Source organism: Moschus berezovskii, chromosome 21, assembly GCF_049115385.1.
Source record: "Moschus berezovskii isolate FMDL1 chromosome 21, NW_MosBer_1.0, whole genome shotgun sequence".
In the NCBI taxonomy this organism is placed as follows: Eukaryota; Metazoa; Chordata; class Mammalia; order Artiodactyla; family Moschidae; genus Moschus; species Moschus berezovskii.
This window is the reverse complement of record NC_142480.1, coordinates 63,524,387-63,535,425: the sequence shown is the minus strand read 5'-3', so window position 1 is coordinate 63,535,425 and position 11,039 is coordinate 63,524,387. Positions and strand designations below refer to the sequence as shown.

Here is an 11,039-nt window from a genome sequence, read left to right as displayed (position 1 = left end):
AGAGTCCCTTGGACTGCAAGGAAATCCAACCAGTCCACCCTAAAGGAAATCAGTCCTGAATATTCATTGGAAGGACTGATGCTGAAGTTCCCATACTTTGGCCAATTGATAAGAAGAACTGACTCCTTGGAAAAGACCCTGATGCTTGGAAAGATTGAAGACAGGAGGAGAAGGGGATGACAGAGGATGAGATGGTTCGATGGCATCACTGACTCGATGGACATGAGTTTGAGCAAGCTCTGGAAGTTGGTGATGGACAGGGAAGCCTGGTGCGCTGCAGTCCATGGGGTCACAAAGAGTCAGACATGACTGAGTGACTGAACTGTCTGATATTTTTTTTTTTTTCAAGAGGGTATTAAATCTTTTATTGATTACACATGATAATGGATGATACACAAGCTTCATTCCCATCTATAACTTTATCTGGTACCATAATTCAATTTAGATATATTGCATAGGATGTGCCAACAATCATTAATAACCAAAAAGAAAAAAAAAAAAACTCCATGACTTTGCATGGGTGACCCTTTTAATGGTGAACTCCAGGTCACAACACAGTAACTGTCAGTTCAACTACACCAAGGTTCTGAAGACAACAGCTTCTCCACCAAGCAGGTTGTAAATAAATTTCAAATGGAACCTGGCATCACCCTGAAGGAATTATAACTTCACACTGTTGGGGTAGTTTACCAAAATGGCTTCAGAGTAGACTAACTTTACACAGCACATTAAAAAAAAAAAAAGACATTTATTCAGCGTCATGATCAGACTATTACATTTAGCAATCAACAGCATGGGTGCAAAAAAAAAATCTACATTAAAACCCTTCATTGGAATGCTTTACACTTTCCACAGAACAGAAACTAAAATAACCTGTTATACAATTAGTCACAAGTACAGTCCTCGAGTTTTTTTGCCCATACACATGAGTATTGTCTAAAACATGTCTTCTTTGTAGCAGCTAGGCCCTGCCACCACTGTGCTTGGCTGAGTTCACAAATCTGTTGTAACCTGTAGCTTCCCTGTCACTTCTCTGGCTCTCCTCTCCTGCTAAGCTTTGTTTCCTGGCAGTAATTAAAACCTTCTGCCACTGCCATAGCTACTGCTGCTGCTGGAACCACCATAGCCACCTTGGTTTCGTGGTTTAGCAAAATATTGGCCTCCACCACCATAGGGGCCAGAACTTCTGCCTCCAAAGTTTCCTCCTTTCATGGGTCCAAAATTTGAAGATTGATTGTTGTAATTGCCAAAATCATTGTAGCTTCTGCCACCTCCAAAATTGCTTCCGTCATTACCAAATCCATTATAGCCATCCCCACTGCCACCATATCCGCTGCCACCACGGCTGCCACCAAAGCCACCTCAACCACTGAAGTTTCCTCCACGACCAAAGTTGTCATTCCCACCGAAACCACCTCCACGACCGCCACCAAAGTTTCCAGAACCACTTCGACCTCTCTGGCTGGATGAAGCACTAGCCATCTCTTGCTTAGACAGGGCTTTTCTCACTTCACAGTTGTGGCCATTCACAGTGTGGTATTTCTGAATGACAATCTTGTCTACGGAGTCATGGTCATCAAAGGTTACAAAAGCAAAGCCTCTCTTTTTACCACTGCTTCGGTCAGTCATGATTTCAATTACTTCAATTTTCCCATACTGTTCAAAATAATCTCTCAGGTGATATTCTTCAGTGTCTTCTTTAATGCCACCAACAAAAATCTTTTTCACAGTTAAGTGGGCACCAGGTCTTTGAGAATCTTCTCTTGAGATGGCCCTCTTTGGTTCCACAACTCTTCCGTCCACCTTGTGTGGCCTTGCATTCATGGCCGCATCCACCTCCTCCACCGTGGCGTATGTGACAAACCCGAAGCCTCTGGAGCGCTTGGTGTTTGGATCCCTCATTACCACACAGTCTGTGAGCGTTCCCCATTGCTCAAAATGGCTCCTCAGACTCTCATCGGTTGTTTCAAAGCTCAATCCTCCGATGAAGAGCTTCCGCAGCTGTTGGGGCTCTTTGGGAGACTCTGATTTAGACATGACGGCAGTGGAGGCGGGGAAGACTTGAACGATGCTTTCTCGGCGGCGTCCACGGGCAGAAAGAAGTAACCTCACGAACGTATCTCTGTCTGATATCTATTATAGATTTTCAGTTTGTGATTATTGTGGGGTTTTCTTATAGCAGCCTCCATATAAATTAGATTAAGTTGGTCATCTTTTAATTTCAAATGCATTTCCAATATTTTTCATTTGTACCCTCCTCACAATTGCTGGTTTTGATATCATATTTGTGTGTGGGTAATTTCCTACTTTTATTGTTTGTATTTTCTGGTAAGCTTTTCCATTTGTAATTTTATTGTTTATAGTTATGGCCTTTCTTTTTTTGTCTACAGAATTTCATTTTACATTTGTTGCAAAGCTGGTCTGGTGGTTCTGAATTCTCTTAGCTTTTGTTTGTCTGTAAAGTTCTTGATTTCTCCATTGAATCTGAATGAAAGCCTTGCTGGGTGGGGTATTCTTGGTTGTAGATTCTTCCCTTTCATCACTTTAAATATATTGTGCCACTCTTTTCTGCCCTGCAGAGCTCCTGCTGAGAAATCAAATGACAACCTTATGGGGATTTCCTCGTATTGTATTTGCTGCTTTTCCCCTGTCCCTTTTAGTATTTATTCTTTGTCTTTAATTTCTGTCAATTAGATTGCTGTGTGTCTCATTGTGTTCCTCCTTCGGTTTATCCTGCCCAGGACTCTCTGTGCCTCCTGGACTTCTGTTACTGCTTCCTTTCCCATGTTAGGGAAGTTTTCAGCTATGATCTCTTCAAATATTTTCTCAGGCCCTTTCTCTCTTCTTATTCTAGGACTCCCATAATTCGAAAGTTGGTGCATTTAATGTTGCCTCAAAGGTCTCTGAGACTGTCCTCATTTCTTTTGTTTTTTTTTTTTTAATTTACTTTGTTCCATGGCAGTGATTTCCACCATTCTGTTTTCCAACTCATCTGTTCTTCTGCTTCCCTTATTCTGCTATTGATCCCTTATAGTGTATTTTCATCCTAGTTATTTCATCTCTGTTCCTTGGTTCTTCTAGGTGTTTGTTAAATAATTCTGATAGCTTATTGTTCTGTGTCATTCTTTTTTCGGAGATCTTGGATCATCACTACAATTATAACTCTGAATTCTGTTTTTCAAACTGGGTTGCCTATCTCCACTTCACTTACGCGTTCTTCTGAGGTTTTTCTTATTCCATCATCTGGGACATATTCCTTTGCTGTTTCATTAGTCTGGCTTTCTGTGATAGTGACTTTTGTTCTGCAGGCTGCAAGGTTATAGTTCTTGCTTCTGCTGTTTCCCAACTGGTTGATGAGGCTGTCTAAGAGGCTTCTGCACCTTCTTGGTAGTTAGGACTGGTTGCTGCCCACTGGTGGGTGGAACTGAATCTTGTCCCTTTGTCAGGCAGGACCGCAACAGGGGTTCTGTTTAGCAGGCAGCCATGTGCTCAGGAAGACTTTAAGCAACCTGTCTGCTTATGAGTGTGGCTGTGTTCCTGCCCAGCTGGTTGTCTGGCCTGAGGTGTCCCAGCACTGGAGATGTTGGGTATGGACCTTTTCTCTTGGTGAGAAATTGCAATATTCAGAAGAGTCCATGGTGATGAGTACTCCCCAGAACTGTCACTGTAGGTGTTTTTGTCCTGACAGTGAGTTAACAGCCATCCCCTGCCTCTACAGGAGACCCTCTAATTCTGCAGGTAGCTCTGGCCTCAACTCTTACCAGGTCACTGGTTTTTGTCCCGAGTCCAAGTGTACATGAAAGCTTGCATGTCCCCTCAAAGAGTGGAGTTTCTGTTTTCCCCAAACTTGTGGAATTCCTGTAATCAAACCACACTGACCTTCAAAACCAGTTTGTCTGGGGGCTATGCTCCTATTGCTAGGTCCCCATGCATGTGAGCCTAGTGTGGGGCTCAGAAGTTTCATTCCTATGAGAGAACTTCTTGGGTATGATATTTCCCAGTTTGTGGGTTACCCACTTAGTGGATACGGATTTTATTTTATTACAATTGCTGCCCTCTTGTTGTGGCTTCTTTGTCTTTGGGTGTAGGATATTTTCCAGCATTTGTTTTTTGTTTCTGGTGTTGTTGATAGTTGTACAGCAGTAAGTTGTAGTTTTGGTGTCTTCATAACAGGTATTGAGTTCATGTTCTTCTACTCCATCATGTCTCAGTCTCCCCAAAATATTTTACTAAGATATTATTCATCATGATTACTGAGATTTTTGGCACCTCTTAGACTTTGCACACATGGCAAGTGCCTCATCCCTCTATTCCCAACCCTGCTGCTTAGACTTAGATAAGCATATTTATAATGTTAGATTTTAGGTACTAGGCTAGGGGTTGATGCTTTCAGTGAAGAACACAGGGTAACCTTATAGCTACTTCATCCATTGACTGATTGATACATATTACTTGTTAATATACTTTGACTGTTGTGGATAATGCTGCAAGAAACATGGAAGTACAGATTCCTTTTTGATATCTTGTTTTCATCTGTTGTTGCTGTTCAGTTCCTAAGTCATGTCTGACTCTTTGGGACCGCATGGACTGCAGCACACCAGGTTCCCCTGTCCTTCACTAGTCTTTATAGTCTGACTCTTACATCCATACATAACTATATGGGCCTTTGTCAGTAAAGTGATGTCTCTGCTTTTTAACATGCTGTCCAATTTGACATAGCCCTCTTTCCAAGAAGTAAGCCTATTCTAATTTCATGGCTGTAGTCACTATTCACAGTGATTTTGGAGACCAGGAAGACAAAATCTGTCACTGCTTCCACATTTTCCCCTTCTATTTGCCATGGCGTGATGGGACCAGATGCCACAATTTTAGTTTTTTAATATTGAGTTTCAAACCAGCTTTTTCACTCTCCTCCTCCACCATCATCAAGAGGCTCCTCAGTTTCTCTTCACTTTGTGCCAATGGAGTAGTATCATCTGCATACTCAGGTTGTTGATATTTTTCCCAGTGATCTTGATTCCAGCTTGTAACTCATCCAGCCTGGCATTTCACATGATATATTCTGCATAGAAGTTAAATGAACAGGGTGACAATATACAACCTTGTCGTACTCCTTTCCCAATTTTGAACCAGTCAGTTGTTCTATGTAAGGTTCTAACTGTTGCTTCTTGACCTGTATACAGGTTTCTCAGGAGACTGGTCAGATGATCTGGTATTCCCATCTCTTGAAGAATTTTCCACAGTTTGTTGTGATCCACACAGTCAAGGCTTTTGTGTAGGCAGTGAAGCAGAAGCAGATGTTTTTCTGGAATTCCCTTGCTTTCTCTATGATACAAAAAATGTCAGCAATTTGATCTCTGGTTCCTCTGCCTTTTCTAAATCCATCTTGTCCATCTGGAAGTTCTTGACTCAAGTACTGCTGAGGTCTAACTTGAAGGATTTTGAGCACAAGTTTACTAGCATGTGAAATAAGCACAACTGTACGGTAGATGGAACAATTTTTGGCATTTACCTTCTTTGTAATTGGGATGAAAGGTGACCTTTTCTAGTCCTGTGGCCACTGCTGAGTTTTCCAAATATGTTGACATATTGAGTGCAGCAGTTTAACAGCATCATCTTATAGGATTTTAAATAGTTCAGCTGTAATTCCATCTCCACTAGCTTTGTTTACAGTAAGGCCTAAGCCCACTTGACTTCATACTCCTGGATGTCTGCCTCTAGGTGACTGACCACACCATTGTGGTTATCCAGGTTATTAAGACTTCTTTTGCATAGTTCTGTCTATTCTTGCCACCTCTTATTAATCTCTTCTGCTTCCATTTGGTCCTTACCATTTCTGTCCTTTATGGAGCCCATCCTGGCATGAAATGTTCCTTTGATAGCTCCAGTTTTCGTGACGAGATCTCTAGTCTCTCCCATTCTATTGTTTTCCATTGTTTCTTTTCATTGTTCATTTACAAAGGCCTTCTAATCTCTCCTTGCTATTCTCTGGAACTCTGCATTCAGTTGGGCATATCTTTCCCTTTCTCCCTTTCCTTTCACTTCTTTTCTTTTCTCAGCTATTTGTAAAGTCTACTTAGACATCCACTTTGCCTATTTGCACTTCTTTTTCTTTGGGATGGTTTTGGTCACTGCCTTCTGTACAATGTTATGAACCTCTGTCCATAGTTCTTCAGGCACTCTCTACCAGATCTAATCCCTTGAATCTATTAATCACCTCCACTGTATAATCCTAAGGGATTTGATTTAGGTCATACAAAGTGGCTTAGTGGCTTTCCCTATTTATTTTCAAGTTAAACCTGAATTTTGCAATAAGGAGTTCATGATCTGAGTCACAGTCAGGTCCTAGTCTTGTTTTTGCTGACTGTATTGAGCTTTTCCATCTTTGACTGTAAAGAATATAATCAATCTGATTTTGGTATTGACCATCTGGTGATGTCTTTGTGTAGAGTCGTCTCTTGTGTTGTTGAAAAATGGTGTTTGCTATGACCAGTGTGTCCTCTTGACAAAACTCTGCAAGCCTTTGCCTTTTTTCATTTTGTACTCCAAAACCAAACATTTTGTTACTATCTCTTGATTTCCTACTTTTGCATTCCAATTCCCTATGATGAAAAGGACATCTTTTTTTGGTGTTAGTTCTAGAAGCTCTTGTATGTCTTCATAGAATCGTTTAACTTCAGCTTCGTTGGCTTTAGTGGTTGGGACAAAGACTTGGATTACTGTGATGTTGAATGGTTTGCCTTGGAAACAAATGGAGATTGTTTTGTAATTTCAGAAATTCCACCCAAGTACTGCATTTTGGACTCTTTTGTTAAATATGAGGGCTACTCCATTTCTTCTAAGGGATTCTTGCCCACAGTAGTATATATAACAGTCATCTGAATTAAATTCGCTCATTCTGGTCCATTTTAGTTCACTGATTCCTAAAATGTTGATATTCACTCTTGCCATCTCCTGTTTGACCACTTCCAATTTACCTTGATTCGTGGACCTAACATTCTAGATTCCTATGCAATACTGTTCTTTACAGTATTGAACTTTACTTTCATCACCAGACACATCCACAAGTGATTGTCGTTCCCACTTTGTCCCAGTCACTTCATTCTTTCTGGAGCTACTAGTAATTTTCCTCCACTCTTCTGCAGTAGTATATTTGACACCTTCCCTCTTGGGGGCACTCTTCTTCCAGTGTCACATCTTCTCACAGCAAGAATACTGGAATGGTTTGCCATTTCCTCCTCCAGTGGACCAACATTTGTCAGAACACTTCACTATAGCCCATCCATCTTGGGTGGTCCTACATAGCATGGCTCATAGCTTCATTGAGTTTTGCAAGCTTCTTCACCACAACAAAGCTATGATCCATGAAGGGGTGTTTTTGTTTATTTTGTCTATATATCAGAAGTAGGATTCCTGGGTCATACGTTAGTTTCAAAAATTGGGAGGAGCCTCCATACAGTTTGCATAGTGACTAGAGCAATTTAGATTCTCTCCAATGGTGCATTGTGGTTCCCTTTTCTTTACATCATTGTTAAGATTATTATCTCACGTTTTAGATGACAACCATTTTAACAGGTATGAGGTGACATCTCATTGTGGTTTTGATTTACTTTTCCCTGATGATTCATGATGTTGAGAATTTTTCATGTTACCTGTTGACAATCTGTATTTTTCCTTTGGAAAAAAAACATCTATTCAGATCCTCTGCCCTTTTTTAAATTGGATTGCTTATTTTTTTGCTGTTGAGTTGTGTTAGTTCTTTAATATATTTTGGTTATTAACCCCTTATTAGATATATGGTTTGCAAATATTTTCTCCTATTCTGTAGGCTGTCTTTTCATTTTGTTGATTGCTTCCTTTTCTCTGCAGAAACTCTTTAGTTTGATTTAGTCCAAATTGTTTTATTTTCTTGCTTGTGCTTTTGGTGTCATATCCAAAATATCCTTGCTATGACCAATGTCAAGAAACATTTACCCTGTGTTTTCTTATAGTTTTATGGTTTCTGGTCTTATATTTAAGTCTTTAATCCATTATGAGTTATTTTTTGTGATTGGTGTAAGACAGGGTTCTGCTTTTCTTATGTATGAATATTCAGTTTTTTCAGCACAATTGACTGGAAAGAGACTATCAAATTTTCTCAGCACCATTTAAAGGAAAGAAACTGTCATTTCCCTATTGAGCATTCTTCAGTCTGTTGTCAATATTGGTTGACTATATATCCAAGGGTTATATTTGGGCTCTTGCTTCTGTTCCATTGACTGTGTGTCTATTTTATTTTGTCTGCACAGGGTGGGTTGCAGGATCTTAGTTCCATGACCAGGGATTGAACTATTGCCACCACAGTGAAAGTACCAAGCCCTAGCCCTGGACCACCAGGGAATTCCCTGTGTGTCTATTTTTATATTAATACAACATTATTTTGATTACTATAGCTTTGTAGTATTGTTTGAAATCAGAAAGTATGATGTGTCTTTCTTTGTTCTTCTAATATTTTCGGCCATTTAGAGTCTTTTATGGCTCCAAACATATTTAAGGAATTTTTTCTATTTTTCTGAAAAATGTCTTTGGAATTTTGATATGGGTTGCAGTGAATCCATAGATGGCTTTGGAGATGATGGACATTTTAACAATATTAACTTTTCCATCCATAAATACTAGTTACCATTTTGTTTGGGTCATCTTCAGTTTCTTACATCACAGTTGTAGTTTTCAGGCAAAAGAAATTTTACCTCCTTAGTGATATGTATCCCTAAGTATTTTATTCTTTTATATGTTATTATGAATAGGATTCCGATTTCTTTCAGAATTTTCCACAGTTTATTGTGATCCACACAGTCAAGGCTTTGGCATAGTCAATAAAACAGAAATAGATGTTTTTCTGGAACTCTGTTTTCTCTATGATCCAGCGGATGTTGGCAATTTGATCTCTGGTTCCTCTGCCTTTTCTGAAACCAGCTTGAACATCTGGAATTTCACGGTTCACGTATTGCTGAAGCCTGGCTTGGAGAATTTTCAGCATAACTTTACTAGCATGTGAGATGAGTGCGATTGTGCGGTAGTTTGAGCATTCTTTGGCATTGCCTTTCTTTGGGATTGGAATGAAACCTGACCTTTTCCAGTCCTATGGCCACTGCTGAGTTTTCCAAATTTGCTGGCATGTTGAGTGCAGCACTTTCACAGCATCATCTTTCAGGATTTGAAATAGCTCAACTGGAATTCCATCACCTCCACTAGCTTTGTTTGTAGTGATGCTTCCTAAGGCCCACTTGACTTCACATTCCAAGATGTCTGGCTCTAGGTGAGTGATCACACCATCGTGATTATCTTGGTCACCCTGCTTATTTAACTTATATGCAGAGTACATCATGAGGAACGCTGGGCTGGAAGCACAAGCTGGAATCAAGATTGCCGGGAGAAATATCAATAACCTCAGATATGCAGATGACACCACCCCTATGGCAGAAAGGGAAGAGGAACTAAAAATCCTCTTGATGAAAGTGAAAGAGGAGAGTGAAAAGGTTGGCTTAAAGCTCAACATTCAGAAAACTAAGATCATAGCGTCTGGTCCCATCACTTCATAGGAAATAGATGGGGAAACAGTGGAAACATTGTCATACTTTATTTTTTTGGGCCCCAAAATCACTGCAGATGCTGATTGCAGCCAGGAAATTAAAAGACGCTTACTCCTTGGAAGGAAAGTTATGACCAACCTAGATAGTATATTAAAAAGCAGAGACATTACTTTGCCAACAAAGGTTCGTCTAGTCAAGGCTATGGTTTTTCCAGTGGTCATGTATAGATGTGAGAGTTGGGCTGTGAAGAAAGCTGAGCGCCGAAGAATTGATGCTTCTGAACTGTGGTGCTGGAGAAGACTCTTGAAGAGTCCCTTGGATTGCAAGGAGATCCAACCAGTCCATCCTAAAGGAGATCAGTCCTGGGTTTCATTGGAAAGACTGATGCTAAAGCTGAAACTCCAATACTTTGGCCACCTCATGCGAAGAGTTGACTCACTGGAAAAGACTCTGATGCTGGAAGGGATTGGGGGCAGGAGGAGAAGGGGACGACAGAGAATGAGATGGCTGGATGGCATCACCGACTCGATGGACATGAGTTTGAGTGAACTCGGGGAGTTGGTGATGGACAGGGAGGCCTGGCGTGCTGTGATTGATGGGGGTCGCAAAGAGTCGGACCCAGCTGAGCGACTGAACTGATGAATAGGATTGGTTTCTTTTTCAGATGTTTCATTGTTAGTGTATAGAAACACAACTATTTTCTGTATGTTGATTTTGTGTCCTGCAACTTTACTGAATTTATTAATTAGTTCTAGCAATTTTAGAATTATGTCTTTAGGATTTCAAATATAGATATAAGATCATATGATCTGGAAGCAAAGACAATCTTACTTCTTACTTTCTTATTTGGAGGTGTCTGTTTTCTTGCCTGATTTCTGTGGCTGATATTTCCAGTATTATGAATTGCAGTGGTGAGTGTGCACCTTTGGCATGTTCCTGGTATAGGGTAGGTTTCAGCCTTTCAGCAATTGAACATAACATTTGCTATAGAGTTGTCATGTATGACTTGTATTTAGGTATGTTCCTTCTATACCTCCTGTCTTGAGCATTTTTATCATGAAAGGATATATTTTGTCAAATGCTTTTTCTGCATCTGTAATTGATCATATGATTTTTATCTTTCATTCTAATAAGGTGGTGTAGCATGTTGACTGATTTGCATAGGTTGCACCACCTTGTGTCCAAGGATAAATCTCTCTTGACCATGGTAAATGATCATTTCACTCAGCTAAATTTAGTTTGCTAATATTTTTTTGAAATTTGCATCTATCTTCATTAGGGATAATGGCCTGTAGTTTTCTTTTCTTGAAGTATCCTTTTTTGCTTTGGTATCAGGGTAATGATATCTTGTAAATGAGTTTGGGTATATCCCCTCCTCTTCAATTTTTTTGGGCAATAGTTTGAGAAGGATTTTCATTTCTGTTTAGTGGAATTCATCAGAAAAAACCATATGGGGTTTCTGTGTTG

General features: G+C 40.0%; 1 pseudogene; it reads right to left on the bottom strand.

Moving 5' to 3' along the window:
• Positions 1 to 462: 462 nt before the first annotated feature.
• On the bottom strand, positions 463 to 2,069 carry LOC129550221 (heterogeneous nuclear ribonucleoprotein A1-like; annotated as a pseudogene).
• Positions 2,070 to 11,039: the final 8,970 nt, after the last annotated feature.